Source organism: Rhinolophus hipposideros (genome assembly GCF_964194185.1).
Source record: "Rhinolophus hipposideros genome assembly, chromosome: 9".
Classification (NCBI taxonomy): Eukaryota; Metazoa; Chordata; class Mammalia; order Chiroptera; family Rhinolophidae; genus Rhinolophus; species Rhinolophus hipposideros.
Genome location: NC_138055.1, coordinates 206,943 through 218,459, shown reverse-complemented (window position 1 = coordinate 218,459; position 11,517 = coordinate 206,943).

Here is an 11,517-nt window from a genome sequence, read left to right as displayed (position 1 = left end):
TTGTTTTCTCAAGTGTTACTTCTTGACTTACTGGTTTGTTTATTAAATATTGGTTGTTGATGTTAACGACTACCCTGGCGATTCTTAATGGAATTTCTAATTGTTGAGACACACGTCTAGACCTCCCTTCCCTCTTTAGGTGGCTTAACTGAGAACAGACTCCTCGGGACTGAGCCTGTCTGCCCGGAGACAGCGAGCCTGGACTGACGTCGGTGTCCTGGGCTGTTGCCAGGACCCTCCTATGCTCCCCTTCAATCTTGGTATGCACTCCTGAGAGCTGTTTCCCGGGCCCTCAGGCCGCGTTACTTGGAGAAGCTAGATACGCCTGTTCCCATCTGTGAGAGTACAACTCAGTGGCATTAAATACATCCTCGATGCTGTGTGCCCAGCACCATTATCTATACTCCAAACTATTTTTCAATATAAAGTATTGATTTTGTAAGTCCTAAAATTATCAAGTAAGATTTTATAAAATAGTGTGAAGACAAAAAAAAATTCAAAGAAATCACATTCTATTTTTGAAATAGTACCAAAAATATATTGATAGTACAAAAACTATTAATATTACAAAAAATTATCAACGATGTTCAATTCATATTTTATGTCCAAACACACCCTAACCGTAGTTATCTGCATTATTATGGGCTACTTTATATGATCATTCTGATTTTAGGACAAAGTCATTATTTATAACAGATGTATTATATCCAAGGAATGCTATTCCTCAAAACTTATGGACAATGAGGAATATAACTCATTTCCATAATAACTCCCCTTTGATTCCAACTATCAACATATTCTGTATCATGAAAAAGATAATAAAAATTACAAAGATAACCTGAACATAAACACTAGACATAGGTGCTCTTTGTATTCTTTTTTTTTAAAGATTTTATTGGGGAAGGGGAACAGGACTTTATTGGGGAGCAGTGTGTACTTTCTGGATGTTTTTCCAAGTCAAGTTGTTGTCCTTTCAATCTTAGCTGTGGAGGGCGCAGCTCAGCTCCAGGTCCAGTTGCCGTTGTTAAGTTGCAGGGGGCACAGCCCACCATCCCTTGCGGGAGTCGAGGAATTGAACTGGCAACCTTGTGGTTGAGAGCCCACTGGCCCATGTGGGAATCAAATTGGCAGCCTTCAGAGTTAGGAGCACGGAGCTCCTACCGCCTGAGCCACCGGGCCGGCCCGCTGTTTGTATTCTTATTGACTTTTAGAAAAGGGTATAGATTAAAACAGTATCACAAAACAATGAAATAGATTAGAAAGGAAAGTAGTAATAATTTCTTCCTTTATTTAAAAAAAAGATTTTAACTAAAAATATAGCTAACATACAATATTATATGAGTTTCAGCGTTACACCATAGTTGTTCAACACTTGTAGACCTAAAGAAGTGGTCACCATGATAAGTGCAGCAACCATGTGACACTGTGCCATGCTGTCACAATACCATTGACTATATTCCCTGTGCTGTACATTACATCCCCATGACTTATTTGTTCTATGCCTGGAAATTTGAACCTCTTATTCTCCTTCCCCCCCTTTTTAAATTTATCAATTACAGTTGACATTCAATATTATTTTATATTAATTTCAAGTGTACACCATGGTGGCTAGACATTTGTATAATTTAAGAAGTGATCCCCCTGACTAGTCTAGTACCCACCTGGCACTATACATAGTTATTACCATATTGTTTCCTATGCTTTACATTACATCCCCATGACTATTTTGTAACTACCAATTTGTACTTCTTAATTCCTTCACCTTTTTCACCTTGCTCCCCAACCCCCTCTCATCTATCACCCCAACAAATCTGGTACCCATCTGACACCATACATAGTTATTACAATATTATTGACTATATCCTTATGTTATACCCTACATCCCCATGACTACTGTGTAACAACCAATTTGTACTTCTTAATCCCTTCCCCTTTTTTTACCCACACCCCAAAACCCCCTCCTGTCTGGCAATGTTCTCTGTATCTATGAATTTGTTTTTGTTTCATTTGTTCATTTTGTTCGTTAGATTCCACATATAAGTGAAATCACATTGCATCTGTCTTTCTCTGTCTGACACTCCACTCAGCACAATTCCCTCCAGGTCCATTCATGTTGCTGCAGATGGCAAGGACCCATTCCCTTCCCTTACCAAGTGATATTCCATTGTATTTATGTACCACCTCCTTTTTATCCATTCTTCCATCAACGGACACCCAGGCTGCCTCCACATTTTGGCCATTGTAAACAGTGCTTCAGTGAACATAGGAATACACACGTCTCCTCGAAGTAGCATTTGGGTTTCTTCAGATAAGAAGTGGGATTATTGGGGCCTTCTTTGTCTCATGTTATAGCCTTTGTTTTAAAGTCTATTTTGTCTGGTAAAAGTATTGCTGCCCCAGCCTTGTTTGTTTCCATTTTCATGAATTATCTTTTTCCATATCTTTACTTTTCATCTGTGTGTGTCTTTTAATCTGAAGTGAGTCTCTTGTAGGCAGCATATATTAGGGTTTTGTTTTCTTATCCATTCAGCCCTCCTATGTCTTTTGATTGGAACATTTAATCCATTTACATTGAAAGTAATTTTTGATAGATATGTAGCTATTGCCATTTTATTATTCATAATTTTGATGTGTTTCTTTTTTATCCATCTTAAAGAAGTCCCGCTAACATTCCTTATAGTACTGGTTTGGTGGCAATTAACTCCTTTAGCTTTTTCTTGTCTGGGAAGCTCTTTATCTATGCTTTGATTTTAAATGGTGGATTTGCTGGATAGAGTAATCTTGGTTGTAGGTACTTGCTTTTTATCATGTTGAATATTTTGTGCCAATCCCTTCTGGCCTGCATAGTTTCTCTTGAAAAGTCAGCTGACTTGCAGCTTTGTTTGCGGTGGCCAAGACATGGAAACAACCAAAATGTCCTTCGATAGATGAATGGATAAAGAAGTTGTGGTATATATACACAATGGAATACTATTCGGCGTTAAGGAAAGATGATATAGGAACATTTGTGACAACATGGGTGGATCTTGAGAGTATAATGCTAAGCGAAATAAGTCAGACAGAAAAAGCAGAGAACCCTATGATTTCACTGATATGTGGTATATAAACCAAAAACAACAAAAGAAGAAGACAAACAAATGAGAAACAAGAACTCATAGACACAGACAATAGTTTAGTGGTTACCAGAGGGTAAGGGGGGTGGGGGGAGGGAGATGAGGGTAAGGGGGATCAAATATATGTTGATGGAAGGAGAACTGACTCTGGGTGGTGAACACACAATGGGATTTATAGATGATGTAATACAGAATTGTACTATGTAATTTCACTAACAATTGTCACCCCAATAAATTTAAAGAAAAGAAAAAAGAAGTCAGCTGACAATTCTATCAGAGCTCCCTTATAAGTTACGAATAGCCTTTCTCTTACTGCTTTTAGGAGTCTCTCTTTGTCTTTAACCTTTCCCATTCTAATTATAATGTGTCTTCATATGGGCATGTTTGGGTTCATCTTTTTTGTTAGGGACTCTGCACTTCCTGGGCTTGTACGTCTATTTCCTTTACCAGGTTAGGAAAGTTTTCAGTCATTATTTCTTCAAATAGGTTCTCAATCCTTTGTTCTTTCTCTTCTCCTTCTGGTACCCCTATGATGTTATGATTGATGTTGTCCCAGAGGTCTCTTAAACTATCTTTATTTTTTTGGATTCTTTTTTTGTTTTGCTGTTCCAATTGGATGTTTTCTCCTACCTTGTCTTCCAAATGGCTGATTTGATCCTCTGTTTCATCTAGTCTGCTGGTGATTCCATCTAGTGCATTCTTCATTTCAGTTATTGTATTCTTCATGTCTAAGTGGTATTTTTTTATGGTTTCTATGTCCTTTTTTATGCTTGCTATCTCTTTCTTAAAGTTCTTACTAAGTTCCTTGAGCATACTTACAACAATTGTTTTGAATTCTGTCTCTGGGAGGGTGCTTTCCTCCATTTCATTTAGTTCTTTTTCTGGAGTTTTCTCCCATTCTTTCAGTTGGGACACATTTCTTTGTGTCCTCATTTTAGCTGCCTCCCTGTGTTTGTTTCTATGTATTAGGTAGGGCTGCTATGTCTCCCAGTCTTGGCCGGATGGCCTTATGTAGTAGGTGCCTTGTGGGGCCCAGTGGCACAATCTCCCAGGTCACCTGCTCTGTATGCTTGAATGTCCCCTGTGTGGGTTGTGTGTTCCCTCCTGTTATAGTTGAGCCTTGATTGCTATTGGCACATCAGTGGGATTGACCCTCAGGCTGACTGGCTATGGGGTTTGGCCATGTCCACAGCTTACAGCCTGCTGTGTGGGGGCCTTACCCCACTGAGTGGAATTTGCCCTAGTGGGCTCTGTGCCTGTTGAGACCTCCCTTTGTGTGTGTTGCTTGTGGGGGTAATAGGGCAGTGCTCTGCTGTGATCTGAAGCCAATGTCCAAGTACGTTGGTTGTGGGACCTCTTGGGAGGGGCTTCAGTGCAGGCCCAGGTCACCCACTGCCTGTGACCAGACAGGGACTACCTGGTAGGAGCTACTAAGCAATCCACATTTTGTATCTGACTGTGTTAACCCTGGAGGTGCATGGGAGAGGCCACATTGTGAACTGAGGATGCCTGCCACCAGTACCGGGCCTGGGGTAGCTCTGCAAGAAGCCAGGATACCCTGAGGCCTGCTGCCTTAAGGTTCAACCACTGATAAAGCCTTGTGTGGTATGCAAGTTGGTTGAGGTAGGGTCTCAGGGAGTCAGTAGAGTGGGAAGAGTTGTGGTCACCAGGTTAATGTAGCTTCTGGTTTGGTGCCAGTGCTGAGCCTGGAGTGATTCAGCAAAAGCCTCAGAGCACATGGAGGTCAATCACCACCCTCTTGGGGCCCACAGACCCGGAGAGTTTTCCTAGGAATAGTGCAATGTGGGTGGGGCTGGCTGCTCACAGAAAAAGTGCCTGGGTGTTGGGCGAGTTAGGTGGGGCAGGGTCCCAGTGAGTCAGCAGGGTGGAGCAGTGGAGCTCCCCAGACCAATCAGATTCAGATTTGGCCGGAAGTGTAGGGGCGGGCTCAACACAGGAAAGATGGCGCCTGCCTGCTGGCTGCACAAGAGGAGGATTGCCCACAGCAAAAATGCGGACTGTACTCCAGCCCTCACCTGAAGCCACACACCTCATTCAGCTCCCTGTATGTCTCCAACATCCCCTGAGCCACCGTCCCTCCGCTGGAGCCCAAAGTGAGTGCTTGCGAGTGACAGAGTCTGTGTACGGGCGGTTTAAGAGGATGCCTGGGTTTTCTGCCACCTTCCGTCTCACCCAAATAGTCGGAATCCCCACTGTTTTTCACAGCCAGGTGTTGTGGGGACTCCTCTTCCCGGCACCAGTGCTCTGGGCTGTGGAGGCCGGTGTGGGGCTGGGGTTCCTCACTCCTCTGAGGGGAACCTCTGTGGCTGAGATAGCCCTGTTTTCATGTGCCACACGGAAGTTTGGGACCACCCTGGTTTGAGTCTCTGCCTCTCCTACCAGTCGCGACATGGCTTCTTTATGTCCTTAATTATAAATCTTCTGTTCAGCCAAACTTCAGATGGTTCTCCAGGTTGGTTGTTCTATTAATTTTTATTCACAGAAGGAAGCAGGCACCGTGTTTATCTACTCCGCCATCTTGGATCTCTCTTATACCCCAAACTTTTTCATCATCCCCAACATAAACTGCATCCATTAAACAGTAACTCCTCCTTCTCTCCTCCCAGTCCCTAGAGACCTCTAATGTGCTTCCTGTCTCTATGAATGTGGCTACTCTAGGTGTCTCATCTAAGTGAAAGCATACAGTATCGGTCCCTTTGTGTCTGGCTCATTGAACTTAGTATGATGAGTTCGAGGTTAATAGACGTGGCATGTGTCAGAGTTTCCTTCCTTTTTATGGCTGAACTGATGTCTGTGCACACCACGATTCTTTCTCCATCTGTTGGTGGACATTGGGCTGTTTCTTCCTTTTGGCTGTTGTGAGTAGTGCAGCTGTGAACATGGGTGCATATACGTGTTTGAGTGCCTGTTTTCAATGATTTTAGGTATATACCTAAAATCTCTGGATCATATGACAATTCTGTGTTTAGCTTTATGAAGACTTGCTAACTTGTTTTCCACAGTGGCTGAGCCATTTTACAATCCCACCAGCAATATATGAGAGTACCAGTTCTCCACATCCTTGCCAAAACTTTACTATCTTTTTAATTTATAGCCATCTTAGTGGGTATGATGGTACCTCGCTGTTGTTTTGATTTGCATTTCCCTAATAACTAATCATTCTGATCATCTTCTCATGTGCTTACTGGACATTTGTATATCTTCTTTGGAGAAATGTTTATTCAAGTCCTTTGCCCATTAAAAAATATGGGTTGTTTGTCTTTTTGTTGTCAAGTTGCAAAAGTTTTTTATACATTCAGGATATTAGAACCTTATCAGATATATGATTTGAAAGTATTTTCTCCCGTTCTGCAAGTTGTCACTTTATTGAGAATGTCCTTTGATGCACAAAAGTTTTACATGTTGTTGAAGTCTATCTATTTTTTCTTTTGTTGCTCATTTTTATTGGTGTCATATCTAAGAATCCATTGCCAAATCCATAAGATTATAAAGACTCTTGAGTGTAGGATGCTTTGAGCTCATGTTAGGAGCTATATTTCTGTATTCCTTTAGCAAGCATTTGCAAATGCTTAGCTGTGTCAGGAACCATGTTAAATATTTGGGGCACCAACCCAGAAGAAGATGTAGTCTGTAATTTCAAAGAGCTTGGAATCTGGTGGGGAGATCAAGTAAACAGTTTATCCGAAATAGAGACATGCTTATGATCCTAAGTGAGTACATGAGAGGGCACTTGACACAGACTGGGAGGGAGAGGTAAGGGAGGCACTTATGAGGACTGACTCCTGAAAAAAATAAGATTTAGCTTAATAAAGATGAGAGAGTGGGAGGAGTATTTGGAATGTGCAGGAAGAGAAATGTGCAGGAAGAGAAAGGCATGGTAGCTAAAGAGCCGGAGCATAAAGCTAAAGGAGAAGGTGGAGGAGGGAGGGGGAAAAAAAAAGATTATAAAGACTCTTATGTTTTCTTCTAAGAGTTTAAGGTTTTAGCTCTTATATTTAGATCATTAATCCAATTTGAATTAATTTTTGTATGTAGTGTGAGGTAGGGGTCCAACATCATTCTTTTGCATGTGGATGTCCAGCTAACCCAGCACCATTTATTGATGTGACTATTCTTTATTGAATGGTCTTGGTACACTTGTCAAAAATCAGTTGACTATAGGTGCATGGGTTTATTTTCTGGACTTGCAGTTCTATTCTATTCCTGTGTATGTCTATCCTGATGCCAGTACCACACTTCTTTGAATACTGTAGCTTGTAGTAAGTTCTGAAATTGGGAATTGTGTTTTGCAACTTTGTTCCTGTTCAGGATTATTTTGGTTATTCAGGACCTCTTTCAATTCAATATGAATTTGAGGATGGGCTTTGCCATTTCTACAAAAGTGGTCATTGGGATGTTGAGAAAGTTTGCACTGAATCTGTAGATCACTTAGGACAGCCTTGACAGCTTAACGATATCCAGTCTTCCGGTCTGTGAACACGGATGCCTTTCCACTCATTTGTGTCTTCTTTAATTTCTTTCAGCAATGTTTTGTAGTCTTCAGTGTACAAGTCTTCCACTTCTTTGGTTAGACTTACTCCCAAGGATTTCATTTTTTTAAATTGTATTGTAAATGGAATTCTTTCTTAATTTCCTGTGCGGATTGTTGCTGGTGTGTAAAAACACAACTGATTTTTGTGTGTTGATCTTGTATTTTGAAATTTTGCTAAATTTATTCATTGGCTCAGGTTGCTTTCTTGCTGGTTCTTTAAGATTTTCTAGGTATAAGATCATGTCATCTGTGAGTTGAAATAGTTTTATCTCTTCCTTTCAAATGTGGATGCCTTTTTATTTCTTTTCTCTGGCTGGAACTTCCAGTACAGTGTTGAACAGCAACAGTGAAAGCAGGCATTTTTGCCTTTTCCTGGTTGTAGGGGAGGGTACATTTCGAGTCTTTCATCATTGAATATGATGTTTGCTGCTGGGTTTTCCTAAATGCCCTTTATCACGTTGAGGCAGTTCCCTTTGATTCTTGGTTTTCTCAGTGTTTTCATTATGAAAGGGTACTGGATTTTGTCAAGGGTACTTTCGGTATCAGTTGAGATGATTATGTGTCTTTCCCCATTTATTCTATTAATGTACATTAGTGTAGTCTAAAAATTGATGTATTCTAATCAGTGTATTACATTGATTGATTTTCTTATGTTGAACCACTCCTGCCTTCCTGGGATAAATCCCACTTGATCATGGTGTCTAATCCTTTTAATATGCTGTTGGATTCAGTTTGCTAGTATTTTGTTGATTTTTGCATGTATGCTCATAAAGGATACTGGTCTGTAATTTTCTTTTCTTGTGATGTATTTATCTGACTTTGATTTCAGGATAATGCTGGCCTTTGTCGTGTCCCCCGCGATGAGGGTTGTGGGGAGTGAGGAGGGCAGCGCAGGGTTAAGAAAAGAAAGTAGCCATGAATAGAGTTTAATCAGGGCCAAGTGACCTGCAGCCTCAAGGCCTGGGCTGGGCTCCGAATCAGGCCTACGCATTAGCTGTTATTAGTTAGGTGGGGGAAGTACAGGAGATAAAGCTTCTCAATCTCAAGATCTGTAGCTGAACCCTAAGTCTCAGAATGTATGAACTTCCCCAAGCGACAAAACCTTTATGCATGTGAATAGATGGAGAGCTCATCATTGAATCTCTTCCCCTGCAGGTTGTGGGAAGGAATGCAGCCACAGAGGCTGAGGTTCTCCTTAGCCTGAGGAAGGTGGGGGGCTGTGCCCACCTCTATGAACCCCATGGGTTCTCCTGTTGGTCCCCATGACTGCGCCTGCCTTGAGTTGTCCCCCCCATAGGGAATCTTACTCATCATTGGCTGACCAGCCATCTTTCTGGGGCCAAACGGAGACATAAGGTGCAAACACAAAGGTGAAGTGTCCCTGAAAGGATCCGTCTCACAGACTCTCCTTGCTTTAGGGGCAGGTACAAGGAGATAGACGGCTAGGCTGCTGCGTGGCAACAGCCTTAGGATAAATTAGGAGTTCTAGCTTCTCCACATCCTTGACAACACTTTATTTACTAAATTAGGAAGTGTGCCTGCATCTTCAGTTTTTGGGAAGAGTTTGAGAGAGACTGATGTTAATTCTTCTTTAAATGTTTGATAGAAATCACCAGTAAAGTTATCTGGTCCTGGGCTTCTCTGAGTTGGAGGTTTTAGATCACTGAGTCAGTCTCTTTACTTGTTATGTGTGGTCTGTTAAAATGTTCTGTCTTCTGAGTCTTTTCTGGTAGTTTGTGTGGTTCGGGAGTTTGTCCATTACATCTAGGTTATCTAATTTGTTAATTTGTTAGGGTGTAATTGTTCACAGTATTGTCTTATGATCCTTCTCTTTCTGTAATATCAGTAGTAATGTTTCCACTTTCATTTCTGATTTTAGTTGTCTTTTTCCTTTTTTTCTTGGTCAGTCTAGCTAAATGTTTGTCAATTTTGTTGGTTTCACTGATTCTATTGTTTTTCTTTTAATTTTACATAATTAAGACTCACAAGATCTTATTGTTTCACAAAGCCAATGTTCATTTAGATTTATTAACATGCTTACCACTTTTTGTTGCTCTTCCCCTCCCCCCCTTCTTCTGCCTCCCCCCCACTCCTGTTCAAGCCGTTGTCTCTCAGTCTAGTTGTTAGCACACAGCTCCCTGGCCCATGCTGGTGTTAGGAGTCTTGCGCTCCCCCCAGCTGACGCAGTGGGTCAACCTCTCAGCAGTTCATGGCAGCTCTCGCCAGCTGCTGTCCGTTCACGATAGCTGCCCGCCACTCACGCTGGCCACCAGCCGCTCATGGCAGCACATAGCAATCCATGGTAGCTCATGGCAGCCCAGCTCCAGGGAGAGCTGTTGTTCACAATCTTAGCTGTAGAGGGTGCAGCTCACTGGCCCGTGTGGGAATGGAACTGGCGACATGGGCATTAGGAGCACCGCTCTCCAACCACCTCAGCCACCGGGCCCGCCCGGATCTATATTTTCTAAGCCTTAAACATTATTCTAGATTTATTTATACATATATAAAAATACATATATAATTTTAATGACATAAATAGGATTATATAATATATTCTTTATTTCATATCATTTCCAATTATATAATATTTCTTGCTTTAAAAATATTCCAGTAAGAGGGAAACCTACATTTGATGGGGTTTGCTGCGCTCCACCTTCTTATATGTATTTGCTGTTTGTTGTATTTAGCTTGGGATTATGTCTTCATTTCACTATGCTTCTCCTCCACTACATGTTTCAGAAAGGACACAGTGCTGGCACCGTCCAGCTTTGTTGGGCCTCGTGACCAGGCTGCAGTGGGCCCTTTTCGTTGGTGCTGCAGTGGGTCAGCTTATACGTGGATGCATTTCCCCGGCACACAGGGATGATTGTTACTGGCAGGCAGGAGACAGCCTCCGTTCCTGTTTTGTGTCCTCTCTGAGGAAACAGACGCTGCCGGCAAAAACCCCACCTCGGCGGGCAATTAGAGAAGGAGCTCTTGGGAGGCCGCTAAAGGTCACACCTTCCAGGGACCCATTTTCTTGATTTTTATTTTTTACCTTGATGATAATTCATATGTATGTCACCTTTCCAGCAGCACAGTTTTACTCTCTAGGAAGTCAGGAGGCAAGACTCCCGTACTTTCGGGAGGTGACATGTCCTCAGTTACTGTCGCGTCCCGCGCAACAAGGGCAGTGAGGGTGCGAGAAGGGGCGGTTTGGGTTAAGTTTTTAAGAAAGAAACAAACAGAGACTTAATGCTGTTAAGTCTCAGAAGGCCAGGGGACTCTCAGTCTCAGAGGACTGGAGCCCTGAACAAAGCCGACTGGAGGCTTTTATTGATAAGTATACAAGGGAGTAGCAGTGTTTTTTGGCACATCTGTGAGACTCACTTATCACGTTATAGAAACATCCCAAGCCAATTATTTTAACCTTCAAACAGCCGAAGTACAAGGTCTCATGATGTCTTACCTAAGGTCTGTACCTTCTCAGGGTCAAGTGTCTCATATTGTAACAGCTCCGTAGAGATAACTGATCTTTGTTCTCCTCATTTCTCTAACAAATAGCTGTGAGGGAAAAGCCAGAGCTGGCAACAGACTTTCCCAGGCAGGGGAAGGGGAGGCAAGGCCCTTTCCATATTTGTCCAAGGCAGCTCATTGGGGGTCCCCACTCGGTTCCGCCTGGCTTAGGTTGTATCTCCCGTGAGATATCTTACCCATCTTTGGCTGCAAACCGTCTTTTGGGGACAGACAGAGAGACATAAGGTGTAAACACAAGGATGGAACAGAGTCCCAGACAGGCACAATCTCACAAACTCTTCTTTCCTTAAGGAAGGACTTGAAGGGACAGTTGGCTAGGCTGTTGTGCGACTACAA